General features: G+C 45.3%; 1 protein-coding gene, 11 non-coding genes and 3 pseudogenes across 15 annotated transcripts in view; 13 read left to right on the top strand and 2 right to left on the bottom strand.

Annotated features, from left to right (window-relative positions):
- LOC146502969 (uncharacterized) overlaps nucleotides 1-16,203 on the top strand; it is a 225,304-nt gene that overhangs the window by 192,316 nt on the left and 16,785 nt on the right. The window lies entirely within an intron of this gene.
- LOC146502984 (U2 spliceosomal RNA) lies at nucleotides 232-420 on the top strand. Its single transcript, XR_014869104.1, has one exon. It is a non-coding gene; the product is annotated as a U2 spliceosomal RNA (small nuclear RNA).
- Nucleotides 664-776, top strand: LOC146502983 (U5 spliceosomal RNA). Its single transcript, XR_014869148.1, has one exon. It is a non-coding gene; the product is annotated as a U5 spliceosomal RNA (small nuclear RNA).
- Nucleotides 971-1,161, top strand: LOC146502982 (U2 spliceosomal RNA). Its single transcript, XR_014869056.1, has one exon. It is a non-coding gene; the product is annotated as a U2 spliceosomal RNA (small nuclear RNA).
- LOC146502981 (U5 spliceosomal RNA) lies at nucleotides 1,405-1,517 on the top strand. The gene has a single exon (XR_014868888.1). It is a non-coding gene; the product is annotated as a U5 spliceosomal RNA (small nuclear RNA).
- LOC146502980 (U2 spliceosomal RNA) lies at nucleotides 1,712-1,902 on the top strand. The gene has a single exon (XR_014869020.1). It is a non-coding gene; the product is annotated as a U2 spliceosomal RNA (small nuclear RNA).
- Nucleotides 2,146-2,258, top strand: LOC146502979 (U5 spliceosomal RNA). Its single transcript, XR_014868887.1, has one exon. It is a non-coding gene; the product is annotated as a U5 spliceosomal RNA (small nuclear RNA).
- On the top strand, nucleotides 2,453-2,594 carry LOC146502978 (U2 spliceosomal RNA; annotated as a pseudogene).
- On the top strand, nucleotides 7,463-7,655 carry LOC146502977 (U2 spliceosomal RNA). Its single transcript, XR_014869113.1, has one exon. It is a non-coding gene; the product is annotated as a U2 spliceosomal RNA (small nuclear RNA).
- On the top strand, nucleotides 7,899-8,011 carry LOC146502976 (U5 spliceosomal RNA). The gene has a single exon (XR_014868886.1). It is a non-coding gene; the product is annotated as a U5 spliceosomal RNA (small nuclear RNA).
- LOC146502975 (U2 spliceosomal RNA) lies at nucleotides 8,218-8,408 on the top strand. Its single transcript, XR_014869059.1, has one exon. It is a non-coding gene; the product is annotated as a U2 spliceosomal RNA (small nuclear RNA).
- LOC146502974 (U5 spliceosomal RNA) lies at nucleotides 8,652-8,764 on the top strand. The gene has a single exon (XR_014869149.1). It is a non-coding gene; the product is annotated as a U5 spliceosomal RNA (small nuclear RNA).
- On the top strand, nucleotides 8,959-9,100 carry LOC146502973 (U2 spliceosomal RNA; annotated as a pseudogene).
- LOC146502972 (5S ribosomal RNA) lies at nucleotides 14,199-14,317 on the bottom strand. Its single transcript, XR_014868946.1, has one exon. It is a non-coding gene; the product is annotated as a 5S ribosomal RNA (ribosomal RNA).
- LOC146502971 (5S ribosomal RNA) lies at nucleotides 15,172-15,290 on the bottom strand (annotated as a pseudogene).

Genomic DNA, 16,203 nt, shown 5'->3' with positions numbered 1-16,203 from the left:
AAGGAGCGAGATAATAGAAAGGCGATTGTTTCTTCAGTTTCTGGTCTTTCATTTTGTGGGATTTTCTTGTTGTTCAACTTCTCTTCTCTTTCTGTAGGATGTTTATTTAGATGTAAAGAAATGAAGGTATGACATTGATTTGGGAAGTAATATGTTAAGATGTATGAGAAATGTGAAATGTAAATGTAAAGGATGGAAATGTTGTGGAAAGTAAATAAAAAAAGGAAAAAAATCTGTTCTTTAAAAAAAAAAAAAAAAAAAAAAAAATCTGTTCTTATCAGTTTAATATCTGATACGCCCCCGATTCGGGGGCAACGTATTAACCGCATTTTTAGAACAGGGAGCCGAATAAGGGGCTCGCTCCGTTCGCTCCACGCATCGACCCGGTATTGCAGCGCCTCCGGGAATGGTGCCCCCTTTGCTGACTTTGTGCAAAAGCAAAAAAGCCAAACAAAGTAAGGTCTGCCAAGCCAAGAGCCAGAAAGCAGCCTGAAGCCGCGAAGGTGCTCCTCTCCAGTCACCCCTCTCCTGTCAAAGTCGAAATCTGGAGCAGAGCAGGCGGGGCCTGAGATCTGCCCCTTCAGCCAAGCAAACAGGGCCTACCGTGACGCCGGAAGCCGGCACGAGGAGTCACTGCGGCTTCCTGCGAGGCCAGACAAACACAGACTCTGGCTTCTCTTCAAAACGTACAAGTCTTTCGCCTTTTACTAAAGACTTCCGTGGAGAGTGAGGCTAAGGAGTTGCACCTATTTTTGGCAGGGTCTGCCGTCTGGCTGGGCCCTCTCCTCGATGTTCAAAAGAAGAAATAGAAGAAAGCGCGCAGTTCCAGGCAGCTCCGCAGGCATCTGAGCTACTGTGGGTGGGCGGAGATTTGAAGCGGAGCCCTCCCTGTGAGCCAAGTGAAAGAGCGCACCGTCACAAGCGAGAAGTGTCCCGAGAAGGCGGCTCAGCCAGGAACCTGCAGGAGGCCATCGCTTCTCGGCCTTTTGGCTAAGATCAAGTGTAGTATCTGTTCTTATCAGTTTAATATCTGATACGCCCCCGATTCGGGGGCAACGTATTAAACGCATTTTTAGAACAGGGAGCCGAATAAGGGGCTCCCTCCGTTCGCTCCACGCATCGACCCGGTATTGCAGCGCCTCCGGGAATGGTGCCCCCTTTGCTGACTTTGTGCAAAAGCAAAAAAGCCAAACAAAGTAAGGTCTGCCAAGCCAAGAGCCAGAAAGCAGCCTGAAGCCGCGAACGTGCTCCTCTCCAGTCACCCCTCTCCTGTCAAAGTCGAACTCTGGAGCAGAGCAGGCGGGGCCTGAGATCTGCCCCTTCAGCCAAGCAAACAGGGCCTACCGTGACGCCGGAAGCCGGCACGAGGAGTCACTGCGGCTTCCTGCGAGGCCAGAGAAACACACACTCTGGCTTCTCTTCAAAACGTACAAGTCTTTCGCCTTTTACTAAAGACTTCCGTGGAGAGTGAGGCTAAGGAGTTGCACCTATTTTTGGCAGGGTCTGCCGTCTGGCTGGGCCCTCTCCTCGATGTTCAAAAGAAGAAATAGAAGAAAGCGCGCAGTTCCAGGCAGCTCCGCAGGCCTCTGAGCTACTGTGGGTGGGCGGAGATTTGAAGCGGAGCCCTCCCTGTGAGCCAAGTGAAAGAGCGCACCGTCACAAGCGAGAAGTGTCCCGAGAAGGCGGCTCAGCCAGGAACCTGCAGGAGGCCATCGCTTCTCGGCCTTTTGGCTAAGATCAAGTGTAGTATCTGTTCTTATCAGTTTAATATCTGATACGCCCCCGATTCGGGGGCAACGTATTAAACGCATTTTTAGAACAGGGAGCCGAATAAGGGGCTCGCTCCGTTCGCTCCACGCATCGACCCGGTATTGCAGCGCCTCCGGGAATGGTGCCCCCTTTGCTGACTTTGTGCAAAAGCAAAAAAGCCAAACAAAGTAAGGTCTGCCAAACCAAGTGCCAGAAAGCAGCCTGAAACCGCGAATGTGCTCCTCTCCAGTCACCCCTCTCCTGTCAAAGTCGAACTCTGGAGCAGAGCAGGCGGGGCCTGAGATCTGCCCCTTCAGCCAAGCAAACAGGGCCTACCGTGACGCCGGAAGCCGGCACGAGGAGTCACTGCGGCTTCCTGCGAGGCCAGAGAAACTCACACTCTGGCTTCTCTTCAAAACGTACAAGTCTTTCGCCTTTTACTAAAGACTTCCGTGGAGAGTGAGGCTAAGGAGTTGCACCTATTTTTGGCAGGGTCTGCCGTCTGGCTGGGCCCTCTCCTCGATGTTCAAAAGAAGAAATAGAAGAAAGCGCGCAGTTCCAGGCAGCTCCGCAGGCCTCTGAGCTACTGTGGGTGGGCGGAGATTTGAAGCGGAGCCCTCCCTGTGAGCCAAGTGAAAGAGCGCACCGTCACAAGCGAGAAGTGTCCCGAGAAGGCGGCTCAGCCAGGAACCTGCAGGAGGCCATCGCTTCTCGGCCTTTTGGCTAAGATCAAGTGTAGTATCTGTTCTTATCAGAGGAGGCGGGAAGCAAACAAAGATGGCGACGTCGTCGGCCAGTTTTTCCGAGACTTTTGGAACAAGAAATACGCTGAGATTTGAACTCATGGAGAAAGACACACAAATGCATGACAGAATAACTTTTGGACGGAGAATCCTTTTCGAAGCCTTGAAGATACAGCCGGAGGAAATATTCTGCCTACAACAGAGCACCGCAAGTAAGCACTATGATGTGACTTTCTCTACAGGAGAATATACGGAAGAAGTGAGAAGGAAGAGCATTGTGGAAGAAGATAAAGAACTGCGGAGATATATGGTGACCCCTTTGTATCGCAATGATTACAGAATTTTAACGATACATATGTATAACCCATGGGTCACGGAAGAGACTATCAGGTACTTTCTAGGGAGATACGTTACTGTTCTCCCAGGAGTACGAAAGATAAAGGACGGTCTGGGCATATGGACCGGAAAGAGACAATTTCGCATCAAATTGAGGGCGGATATGAACAGTGAAGATGGATATTGCCACCCACCTGCAGTCTTTTCTATTGGAGCGGACAGAGGCTTCCTTGTTTACGCAGGGCAGCCCCAAGCATGCAGGAAATGCGGGAGTGTTGGACATAATGCAGAACAATGTGACCAGGTGAGGTGTAGGAGCTGCGGCGAGCTTGGACATATTACGAGGAACTGCAAGGAGCCCAGAAGATGTCACTTATGTGACTCGGAAGCGCACATGGCGAGAGATTGTACTAAGCCACGGCCTTATTCAGCCGTGGTAAAGACTGGACTTATTGGGGAAGAACGTAGCAAAGAGGAAATAGACTCTGGTGTAGGAGCAAGGCCCCAGGAGCCGATACCAGCTGCTGGAAATCAGGCTAACGAGGACAAGGTGGAAGGTGTGGAGGAGGGGATGGAGCGACGTGAGGAGAAGGGAGAGAGAAGTCTTGAGCAAGATGGTGAGAAAGTACAGCAGGGGGAGGAACCCCAAAAAGGATGGGAAGTGGTTGGAAAACCACGGAGAAAGTCCGCTAAAAGGAGGAGAAAGGTGAGTCCAGCCGCCTTCTCTGAAGATGGTAAGCTAAGTGATCAAGATATTAGGGAGGAGGTTTTGGAGGAGGGTGGAAATGTGGAGGGGTATGTGTTGAGGGGAACACAGACTGAGTGCATGCATACCCCTCTAAGTGATGTGACAAGCGATGGAGATATGGAAGAGGAAGACGAGAGCGAAGAAAAGTCCGAGGACTCTTTCATAAAAGACCTTTTGTTACATGTCAATATGGATAGTTAGAGAATCCAAGAGAGCAGGTAAAATATACCAAGAGACTCATTGTTTTTTTTTTGTTTTTTTTTCTTTCTCTTTAGTATTATTATTATATTTTTTGCCCTTAGTGCTCCACTTGCTTTTTGTTTATGGTATGGGAAAACTACGGATAATTACCCTGAATGTTAGGGGGCTAAAAAGTGCCCGGAAGAGAAAAATTGTTTATGAATTTTTATTGAGCTTCAATTTCGATGTTTGTTTGGTTCAGGAAGCTCATCTGAGAGATGAGAGGGATGTTGCTTTGTTTACTGAGGAATGGAGGGGAGGGGAATCTACTTGGAGCATTGGGGGGGTACATGGGACTGGAGTTGGGGTGTTATGTGGGAATAAGGATATTCAGATAATTGAGAGCTTTACTGTAATACAAGGAAGGGTAATGGTGGTGGATATTGATAAAAATGGGACTCAATGTCGGATAATAAATGTATATGCACAGGTGGAGCACGGGCTACGTAAGGACCTTTTCCAAAAAATGGATACTTGTTTTTTGACTAGGAAAGATATTATTGTGGGAGGGGATTTTAATTGCTCTTTGGAAAGGGAAAAGTTTTCCCTCCCCTTTAGGACCTTCATTAAGAAATATGGACTAATTGATGTAATGGGGAAGTTACTGGGAAAGCAAGTGGGGTATACTTGGAAGAACACAAGGGGGGTGAAGAGTAGGTTAGATTACATTTTAGTAGAAAAAAAGTGCAAAATAATAGAGGGAAAAACAATACCGGCCCTCTTCACAGACCATCAAGCAGTTGATGTGGAGCTTGAGATAGTAGGGCCAGACTTTGGAAAAGGGTATTGGAAGTTTAACAACGACGTCCTCGCAGAGAAAGCCTATAGGGAAGGCTTCATGAAAATCTTCCCGATATGGGCCGAGATGAAAAGTTCATACAGTAACAACGTGGTTTGGTGGGAGGACATAAAGAAAAAAATCAAAAAGTTTACAATCGAATATTGTACAGAGAGGTCAAAAGTCCAAAAGAAAGAGTTTGACACAATACAAAAAGAAATAGAAAAAATCGATGTTATGGAAAATACGGGAAGAGGAATTAAAAAGGAAGGGTACTTGGAAAATTTAAAAATGAGACAGGAGGAATTACTTGAGAGGAAAGCGAGGGCCGTAATATATAAATTAAAACAGGAAGAGTATGAGGAGAACGAGAAGTGCTCCTCATACTTTTTTAGCAAAATGAAGACTAGGGATAAGAGGGGGGTTATAACGGAACTGGAGAGGGATGGAAAGGTGATAAGGGGGAAAGATGATTTGTTAAGAACGGCGGAAGAATATTATGGAAAATTGTTTACAAAGGAGAGCTTGGATGAGGGGAAGGGGGAGGTTTTTATAAGATCGCTAAGGAGAAGGCTACCCGAAGAAGAAAATGGAAAGCTGGGGGGGGAATTGACAGTAGGGGAGGTGTATAATGTGGTAACGGCAATGAAGGCCAATAAGGTGCCCGGCATAGATGGCCTAACAAAAGAATTTTACGTGGCGTTTTGGGATATGGTGGGGATCCACCTTTTGGAGGTTTTTAAGGAAATCATGGAGGGAGGAGAGATGCCGGAAAGCATGAAAACGGGAGTGGTGGCTATTCTGTTTAAGAAAGGAAACCCGAACCAACTAGACAATTACAGGCCACTAACTATGCTGTGCGTGGACTATAAAATACTGAGTAAGGTTCTGGCGAATAGGCTAGCAGGAGTCATGTCACACATAGTGGAAATGGACCAAACTTGTGGGGTACAGGGGAGGCAAATCACATGGAACTTACATCTACACAGGGATGTACTCACATATGTAAAGGAGAGAAACATTGCTGCAATATGTGTTAGCCTGGATCAGCAGAAAGCTTTCGATAGAGTAGACCACGCTTTTTTGTGGAAGGTTATGGAGGGGCTGGGTCTAGGAGGAGCCATTACAAAATGGGTAAAGGTTTTATATAAGGGAATAAATTCAAAAATCAAAATTAATGGGCATTTAACGGATAAAGTGCAACAAACAAGAGGATTGCGGCAAGGGTGCCCGCTCTCTGTGGTGCTGTTTGTTTTATACGCAGAACCTCTTGCTTGTGCAATAAGGGTGAGCCACATTGTTAAAGGGATAACGTTGCCCCGGGGCGAGAGCTTAAAAATATCACAATACGCGGATGACACAATATTATACTTGGCAGACGATGAAAGCTTAAGGGGAGTGATAGACATTCTATATGATTATGAAAAAGCAACTGGATCGAGAATAAACAAGGAGAAGACTAGGTACAAATACCTTGGGAAGTGGGAGGGGAGGAAGGACAAGATCTGTGATTATATGTTGTGCGAAGGCCCTATGGACGTATTAGGAATTTCTTTTGGGAATGGGGAGGGGGATGCATTGTGTAATTGGAAAAAGAAGATGACTGTAGTCGAAAAAAACCTGGGATTATGGAAGACAAGAAAACTTTCAGTTTCAGGGAAAGTGTTGGTTGTAAAGGCCGATGTATTGCCAAAGCTGCTACATTTGGCCTACGTCTTTCCGATGCCGCAGAAGTATAGAGCTCAACTAATGAGGGGAATATTTAATTTTATATGGGGGGGCTATGAATATGTGAAAAGGGCGCTAATGTATCAGGAAATAGCAGATGGTGGGAGGGATGTGCCAAACGTTCCTCTGAAGCTGGATGCAATATTCTATAGCAATGTATGTATACTCTTGAAAAAGACATATATACACAAATGCCAAATCCTGATATGGTTTTGGCTGTCTATACCATACAGGTTTCTAATAGGGTGGGATAATAAAGGCCCTAAAGCTGAGACTAGGCCGGAGTACTTCCAGCGAATGGTAAAGTGGGGGAGGAGATATACGGAATGTAAAGATGAGGATACAGTGATAAATCATAAGTTACTATATAGGAAACTGGTACAGAAACTCAATGTCAATCCAGTAATGGTGAGCTCTGAAGTGTGGGTACGGGCCCAGGACAAGAGTTTTAAGAACGGGCTTAAAGATTTTAATTGGTTGCACTTGCATAGAAGGCTACCAGTCAGGGTCACAATGTATGCCCACAATTTGGGGAAGCAAAAAGTCTGTCCAAGGAAAAACTGTATGGAAGATGAAACAATTGAACATGTATTATGGGGATGTGAATATGCAAAAAAGGTGTGGGATGGGGTGAAAGAGAGTTATAAGTGCTTGGAGAATGTGACATATGATGAAATCACTTCGTTTGGGGTTAAAGGAGTGGGAAAAGAACAAAATAAAATAATTTGTATGCTGATATCAATTGTAAAATTTAAATTATGGAAAGCAAGGCAGGGAAATATAACCGGAGTGTATAAATGGAGAGAGATAGGAACGGTTAAGGCAATAGAGAAAGAATTTGAAAGTATATACTGGCATGAATTAGAAAAGTGGGGAAGTGATACAATTAAGGATAGGTGGAAAACCATCTTTTTAAAACCACCAAAAAAAAGGTGGTAAGTAATAAGGAGCGAGATAATAGAAAGGCGATTGTTTCTTCAGTTTCTGGTCTTTCATTTTGTGGGATTTTCTTGTTGTACAACTTCTCTTCTCTTTCTGTAGGATGTTTATTTAGGTGTAAAGAAATGAAGGTATGACATTGATTTGGAAAGTAATATGTTAAGATGTATGAGAAATGTGAAATGTAAATGTAAAGGATGGAAATGTTGTGGAAAGTAAATAAAAAAAAGGAAAAAAAAAATCTGTTCTTATCAGTTTAATATCTGATACGCCCCCGATTCGGGGGCAACGTATTAAACGCATTTTTAGAACAGGGAGCCGAATAAGGGGCTCGCTCCGTTCGCTCCACGCATCGACCCGCTATTGCAGCGCCTCCGGGAATGGTGCCCCCTTTGCTGACTTTGTGCAAAAGCAAAAAAGCCAAACAAAGTAAGGTCTGCCAAGCCAAGAGCCAGAAAGCAGCCTGAAGCCGCGAACGTGCTCCTCTCCAGTCACCCCTCTCCTGTCAAAGTCGAACTCTGGAGCAGAGCAGGCGGGGCCTGAGATCTGCCCCTTCAGCCAAGCAAACAGGGCCTACCGTGACGCCGGAAGCCGGCACGAGGAGTCACTGCGGCTTCCTGCGAGGCCAGAGAAACACACACTCTGGCTTCTCTTCAAAACGTACAAGTCTTTCGCCTTTTACTAAAGACTTCCGTGGAGAGTGAGGCTAAGGAGTTGCACCTATTTTTGGCAGGGTCTGCCGTCTGGCTGGGCCCTCTCCTCGATGTTCAAAAGAAGAAATAGAAGAAAGCGTGCAGTTCCAGGCAGCTCCGCAGGCAGCTCCGCAGGCCTCTGAGCTACTGTGGGTGGGCGGAGATTTGAAGCGGAGCCCTCCCTGTGAGCCAAGTGAAAGAGCGCACCGTCACAAGCAAGAAGTGTCCCGAGAAGGCGGCTCAGCCAGGAACCTGCAGGAGGCCATCGCTTCTCGGCCTTTTGGCTAAGATCAAGTGTAGTATCTGTTCTTATCAGTTTAATATCTGATACGCCCCCGATTCGGGGGCAACGTATTAAACGCATTTTTAGAACAGGGAGCCGAATAAGGGGCTCGCTCCGTTCGCTCCACGCATCGACCCGCTATTGCAGCGCCTCCGGGAATGGTGCCCCCTTTGCTGACTTTGTGCAAAAGCAAAAAAGCCAAACACAGTAAGGTCTGCCAAGCCAAGAGCCAGAAAGCAGCCTGAAGCCGCGAACGTGCTCCTCTCCAGTCACCCCTCTCCTGTCAAAGTCGAACTCTGGAGCAGAGCAGGCGGGGCCTGAGATCTGCCCCTTCAGCCAAGCAAACAGGGCCTACCGTGACGCCGGAAGCCGGCACGAGGAGTCACTGCGGCTTCCTGCGAGGCCAAAGAAACACAAACTCTGGCTTCTCTTCAAAACGTACAAGTCTTTCGCCTTTTACTAAAGACTTCCGTGGAGAGTGAGGCTAAGGAGTTGCACCTATTTTTGGCAGGGTCTGCCGTCTGGCTGGGCCCTCTCCTCGATGTTCAAAAGAAGAAATAGAAGAAAGCGCGCAGTTCCAGGCAGCTCCGCAGGCCTCTGAGCTACTGTGGGTGGGCGGAGATTTGAAGCGGAGCCCTCCCTGTGAGCCAAGTGAAAGAGCGCACCGTCACAAGCGAGAAGTGTCCCGAGAAGGCGGCTCAGCCAGGAACCTGCAGGAGGCCATCGCTTCTCGGCCTTTTGGCTAAGATCAAGTGTAGTATCTGTTCTTATCAGAGGAGGCGGGAAGCAACCAAAGATGGCGACGTCGTCGGCCAGTTTTTCCGAGACTTTTGGAACAAGAAATACGCTGAGATTTGAACTCATGGAGAAAGACACACAAATGCATGACAGAATAACTTTTGGACGGAGAATCCTTTTCGAAGCCTTGAAGATACAGCCGGAGGAAATATTCTGCCTACAACAGAGCACCGCAAGTAAGCACTATGATGTGACTTTCTCTACAGGAGAATACGCGGAAGAAGTGAGAAGGAAGAGCATTGTGGAAGAAGATAAAGAACTGCGGAGATATATGGTGACCCCTTTGTATCGCAATGAATACAGAATTTTAACGATACATATGTATAACCCATGGGTCACGGAAGAGACTATTAGGTACTTTCTAGGGAGATACGTTACTGTTCTCCCAGGAGTACGAAAGATAAAGGATGGTCTGGGCATATGGACCGGAAAGAGACAATTTCGCATCAAATTGAGGGCGGATATGAACAGTGAAGATGGATATTGCCACCCACCTGCAGTCTTTTCTATTGGAGCGGACAGAGGCTTCCTTGTTTACGCAGGGCAGCCCCAAGCATGCAGGAAATGCGGGAGTGTTGGACATAATGTGGAACAATGCGACCAGGTGAGGTGTAGGAGTTGCGGCGAGCTTGGACATATTACGAGGAACTGCAAGGAGCCCAGAAGATGTCACTTATGTGACTCGGAAGCGCACATGGCGAGAGATTGTACTAAGCCACGGCCTTATTCAGCCGTGGTAAAGACTGGACTTATTGGGGAAGAACGTAGCGAAGAGGAAATAGACTCTGGTGTAGGAGCAAGGCCCCAGGAGCCGATACCAGCTGCTGGAAATCAGGCTAACGAGGACAAGGTGGAAGGTGTGGAGGAGGGGATGGAGCGACGTGAGGAGAAGGGAGAGAGAAGTCTTGAGCAAGATGGTGAGAAAGTACAGCAGGGGGAGGAACCCCAAAAAGGTTGGGAAGTGGTTGGAAAACCACGGAGAAAGTCCGCTAAAAGGAGGAGAAAGGTGAGTCCAGCCGCCTTCTCTGAAGATGGTAAGCTAAGTGATCAAGATATTAGGGAGGAGGTTTTGGAGGAGGGTGGAAATGTGGAGGGGTATGTGTTGAGGGGAACACAGACTGAGTGCATGCATACCCCTCTAAGTGATGTGACAAGCGATGGAGATATGGAAGAGGAAGACGAGAGCGAAGAAAAGTCCGAGGACTCTTTCATAAAAGACCTTTTGTTACATGTCAATATGGATAGTTAGAGAATCCAAGAGAGCAGGTAAAATATACCAAGAGACTCATTGTTTTTTTTTTTTGGTTTTTTTTTTGTTTTTGTTTTTGTTTTTGTTTTTTCTCTTTAGTATTATTATTATATTTTTTGCCCTTAGTGCTCCACTTGCTTTTTGTTTATGGTATGGGAAAACTACGGATAATTACCCTGAATGTTAGGGGGCTAAAAAGTGCCCGGAAGAGAAAAATTGTTTATGAATTTTTATTGAGCTTCAATTTCGATGTTTGTTTGGTTCAGGAAGCTCATCTGAGAGATGAGAGGGATGTTGCTTTGTTTACTGAGGAATGGAGGGGAGGGGAATCTACTTGGAGCATTGGGGGGGTACATGGGACTGGAGTTGGGGTGTTATGTGGGAATAAGGATATTCAGATAATTGAGAGCTTTACTGTAATACAAGGAAGGGTAATGGTGGTGGATATTGATAAAAATGGGACTCAATGTCGGATAATAAATGTATATGCACAGGTGGAGCACGGGCTACGTAAGGACCTTTTCCAAAAAATGGATACTTGTTTTTTGACTAGGAAAGATATTATTGTGGGAGGGGATTTTAATTGCTCTTTGGAAAGGGAAAAGTTTTCCCTCCCCTTTAGGACCTTCATTACGAAATATGGACTAATTGATGTAATGGGGAAGTTACTGGGAAAGCAAGTGGGGTATACTTGGAAGAACACAAGGGGGGTGAAGAGTAGGTTAGATTACATTTTAGTAGAAAAAAAGTGCAAAATAATAGAGGGAAAAACAATACCGGCCCTCTTCACAGACCATCAAGCAGTTGATGTGGAGCTTGAGATAGTAGGGCCAGACTTTGGAAAAGGGTATTGGAAGTTTAACAACGACGTCCTCGCAGAGAAAGCCTATAGGGAAGGCTTCATGAAAATCTTCCCGATATGGGCTGAGATGAAAAGTTTATACAGTAACAACGTGGTTTGGTGGGAGGACATAAAGAAAAAAATCAAAAAGTTTACAATCAAATATTGTACAGAGAGGTCAAAAGTCCAAAAGAAAGAGTTCGACACAATACAAAAAGAAATAGAAAAAATCTATATTATGGAAAATACGGGAAGGGGAATTAAAAAGGAAGGGTACTTGGAAAATTTAAAAATGAGACAGGAGGAATTACTTGAGAGGAAAGCGAGGGCCGTAATATATAAATTAAAACAGGAAGAGTATGAGGAGAACGAGAAGTGCTCCTCATACTTTTTTAGCAAAATGAAGACTAGGGATAAGAGGGGGGTTATAACGGAACTGGAGAGGGATGGAAAGGTGATAAGGGGGAAAGATGATTTGTTAAGAACGGCGGAAGAATATTATGGAAAATTGTTTACAAAGGAGAGCTTGGATGAGGGGAAGGGGGAGGTCTTTATAAGATCGCTAAGGAGAAGGCTACCCGAAGAAGAAAATGGAAAGCTGGGGGGGGAATTGACAGTAGGGGAGGTGTATAATGTGGTAACGGCAATGAAGGCCAATAAGGTGCCCGGCATAGATGGCCTAACAAAAGAATTTTACGTGGTGTTTTGGGATATGGTGGGGATCCACCTTTTGGAGGTTTTTAAGGAAATCATGGAGGGAGGAGAGATGCCGGAAAGCATGAAAACGGGAGTGGTGGCTATTCTGTTTAAGAAAGGAAACCCGAACCAACTAGACAATTACAGGCCACTAACTATGCTGTGCGTGGACTATAAAATACTGAGTAAGGTTCTGGCGAATAGGCTAGCAGGAGTCATGTCACACATAGTGGAATTGGATCAAACTTGTGGGATACAGGGGAGGCAAATCACATGGAACTTACATCTACACAGGGATGTACTCACATATGTAAAGGAGAGAAACATTGCTGCAATATGTGTTAGCCTGGATCAGCAGAAAGCTTTCGATAGAGTAGACCACGCTTTTTTGTGGAAGGTTATGGAGGGGCTGGGTCTAGGAGGAGCCATTACAAAATGGGTAAAGGTTTTATATAAGGGAATAAATTCAAAAATCAAAATTAATGGGCATTTAACGGATAAAGTGCAACAAACAAGAGGATTGCGGCAAGGGTGCCCGCTCTCTGTGGTGCTGTTTGTTTTATACGCAGAACCTCTTGCTTGTGCAATAAGGGTGAGCCACATTGTTAAAGGGATAACGTTGCCCCGGGGCGAGAGCTTAAAAATATCACAATACGCGGATGACACAATATTATACTTGGCAGACGATGAAAGCTTAAGGGGAGTGATAGACATTCTATATGATTATGAAAAAGCAACTGGATCGAGAATAAACAAGGAGAAGACTAGGTACAAATACCTTGGGAAGTGGGAGGGGAGGAAGGACAAGATCTGTGATTATATGTTGTGCGAAGGCCCTATGGACGTATTAGGAATTTCTTTTGGGAATGGGGAGGGGGATGCATTGTGTAATTGGAAAAAGAAGATGACTGTAGTCGAAAAAAACCTGGGATTATGGAAGACAAGAAAACTTTCAGTTTCAGGGAAAGTGTTGGTTGTAAAGGCCGATGTATTGCCAAAGCTGCTACACTTGGCCTACGTCTTTCCGATGCCGCAGAAGTATAGAGCTCAACTAATGAGGGGAATATTTAATTTTATATGGGGGGGCTATGAATATGTGAAAAGAGCGCTAATGTATCAGGAAATAGCAGATGGTGGGAGGGATGTGCCAAACGTTCCTCTAAAGCTGGATGCAATATTCTATAGCAATGTATGTATACTCTTGAAAAAGACATATATACACAAATGCCAAATCCTGATATGGTTTTGGCTGTCTATACCATACCGGTTTCTAATAGGGTGGGATAATAAAGGCCCTAAAGCTGAGACTAGGCCGGAGTACTTCCAGCGAATGGTAAAGTGGGGGAGGAGATATACGGAATGTAAAGATGAGGATACAGTGATAAATCATAAGTTACTATATAGGAAACTGGTACAGAAACTCAATGTCAATCCAGTAATGGTGAGCTCTGAAGTGTGGGTACGGGCCCAGGACAAGAGTTTTAAGAACGGGCTTAAAGATTTTAATTGGTTGCACTTGCATAGAAGGCTACCAGTCAGGGTCACAATGTATGCCCACAATTTGGGGAAGCAAAAAGTCTGTCCAAGGAAAAACTGTATGGAAGATGAAACAATTGAACATGTATTATGGGGATGTGAATATGCAAAAAAGGTGTGGGATGGGGTGAAAGAGAGTTATAAGTGCTTGGAGAATGTGACATATGATGAAATCACTTCGTTTGGGGTTAAAGGAGTGGGAAAAGAACAAAACAAAATAATTTGTATGCTGATATCAATTGTAAAACTTAAATTATGGAAAGCAAGGCAGGGAAATATAACCGGAGTGTATAAATGGAGAGAGATAGGAACAGTTAAGGCAATAGAGAAAGAATTTGAAAGTATATACTGGCATGAATTAGAAAAGTGGGGAAGTGATACAATTAAGGATAGGTGGAAAATCATCTTTTTAAAACCACCAAAAAAAAGGTGGTGAGTGATAAGGAGCGAGATAATAGAAAGGCGATTGTTTCTTCAGTTTCTGGTCTTTCATTTTGTGGGATTTTCTTGTTGTTCAACTTCTCTTCTCTTTCTGTAGGATGTTTATTTAGGTGTAAAGAAATGAAGGTATGACATTGATTTGGAAAGTAATATGTTAAGATGTATGAGAAATGTGAAATGTAAATGTAAAGGATGGAAATGTTGTGGAAAGTAAATAAAAAAAGAAAAAAAAAAAATATGTTCTTATCAGTTTAAGGGGGCCTCAGCCAGCAGAACAAGACATTGGTGAAAACAGCCCAAAGAAATGTCGTTAATGTGCCCTCATTATTGGGCAGCTGCTTTCGGTCATTTAATAGACTCCTTCTCTGGATCTAAAGCAGTTCAATGACATGAAAATGAAAGGCTTACAGCACCAGGTATTCCCAGGCAGTCTCCCATCCAAGTACTAACCAGGCCCAGCCCTGCTTAGCTTCCAAGATCAGACGAGGTCAGGCGTGCTCAGGGTGGTATGGCCGTAAGCTGCAGCCCACTGCACAATGTGTCAATTTATGGATGCAAGTGATGAGGTGGCAAGTACCTGAAGTCACGAACACAATCCTATAACCCTACCTGCATGCTTGCCTAATACCCTAACCCAAAGATTCAATTTAGCATTTATCCAGCAGCACAGGCCTTGGATTTTTGAAGATGGCCTCAGGAACCAGCACAGGGCCTGGTGTGGTGTAGTTAGCCTCGGCCAGCAGCACTGGCCCTGGTGTGTTGTAGGTGGCCTCAGCCAGCAGAACAAGACATTGGTGAAAACAGCCAAAAGCAATGTCGTTAATGTGCCCTCATTAATGGGCAGCTGCTTTGGGTCGTTTAATAGACTCCTTCTCTGGATCTAAAGCAGTTCAATGACATGAAAATGAAATGCTTACGACACCAAGTATTCCCAGGCAGTCTCCCATCCAAGTACTAACCAAGCCAAGCTCTGCTTAGCTTCCAAGAGCAGACGACGTCAGGCGTGCTCAGGGTGGTATGGCCGTAAGCTGCTGCCCACAGAACAATGTGTCAATTTATGGAATCAAGTGATGAGGTGGCCAGTACCTGAAGTCACGAACACAATCCTTTAACCCTACCTGCATGCTTGCCTAATACCCTAAACCAAAGACTCAGTTTAGCATTTATCCAGCAGCACAGGCCCTGGATTTTTGAAGATGGCCTCAGGAACCAGCACAGGCCCTGGTGTGTTGTAGGTGGCCTCAGCCAGCAGAACAAGACATTGGTGAAAACAGCCAAAAGCAATGTCGTTAATGTGCCCTCATTATTGGGCAGCTGCTTTGGGTCGTTTAATAGACTCCTTCTCTGGATCAAAAGCAGTTCAATGACATGAAAGGCTTACAGCACCAGGTATTCCCAGGCAGTCTCCCATCCAAGTACTAACCAAGCCCAGCCCTGCTTAGCTTCCGAAATCAGACGAGGTCAGGCGTGCTCAAGGTGGTATGGCCTCAAGCTGCTGCCCAGAGCACAATGTGTCAATTTATGGAATCAAGTGATGAGGTGGCCAGTACCTGAAGTCACGAACACAATCCTATAACCCTACCTGCATGCTTGCCTAATACCCTAACCCAAAGACTCAGTTTAGCATTTATCCAGCAGCACAGGCCCTGGATTTTTGAAGATGGCCTCAGGAACCAGCACAGGGCCTGGTGTGGTGTAGTTAGCCTCGGCCAGCAGCACTGGCCCTGGTGTGTTGTAGGTGGCCTCAGCCAGCAGCACAGGGCCTGCTTTTGTGAAGATGGCCTCAGCCAGAACCACAGGCCCTGGTGTGGTGTAGGTGGCCCCAGCCGACAACTCAGGCCCTGGTGTGGTGTAGATTGCCTAATGTGCCCTCATTAATGGGCAGCTGCTTTGGGTCTTTTAATACAGCCCTTTTCTGGATCAAAAGCAGTTCAATGACATGAAAATGAAAGGCTTACAGCACCCCTGGAATTGATTTGAGACGTAGTGTTTGCATTTTGAAAATTTTACTGCGAACAGACAACATGCGGTCAAAGAGAACATAACAGAAAGAAAATTAAGAAATTCATATAGCCACTACTTACCATCAAAACAATGAAAAATATTGACATTAAATTTATTTTGCAACACCACAGAACAAATGATAGCGTATAATATGAAATGATAGATGTTTTCATATTGTCATATCGAACAGCCCTAATACAGAGGGTTCACTGCAAGGTGCAAGCCACTCATAAGCCTCAAGAATAGAAAGGCTGGAATGGACTTAACAAAAAAACAAAACAAAAAAAACATCTAGTAAAAGCCAGCAAAATTTTGGAAAAACATTCTTTGGACAGATAAAACCAAGATCGACCACTACCAGAATGATGGCAAGAAAAAAAGTATAGAGAAGGTATGGAACGA

The sequence above is a fragment of the Neolamprologus multifasciatus genome, chromosome 14, assembly GCF_963576455.1.
Source record: "Neolamprologus multifasciatus chromosome 14, fNeoMul1.2, whole genome shotgun sequence".
In the NCBI taxonomy this organism is placed as follows: domain Eukaryota; kingdom Metazoa; phylum Chordata; class Actinopteri; order Cichliformes; family Cichlidae; genus Neolamprologus; species Neolamprologus multifasciatus.
The sequence above is the reverse complement of the archived record's forward strand: the minus strand, read 5'-3'. Positions and strand labels throughout refer to the sequence as shown.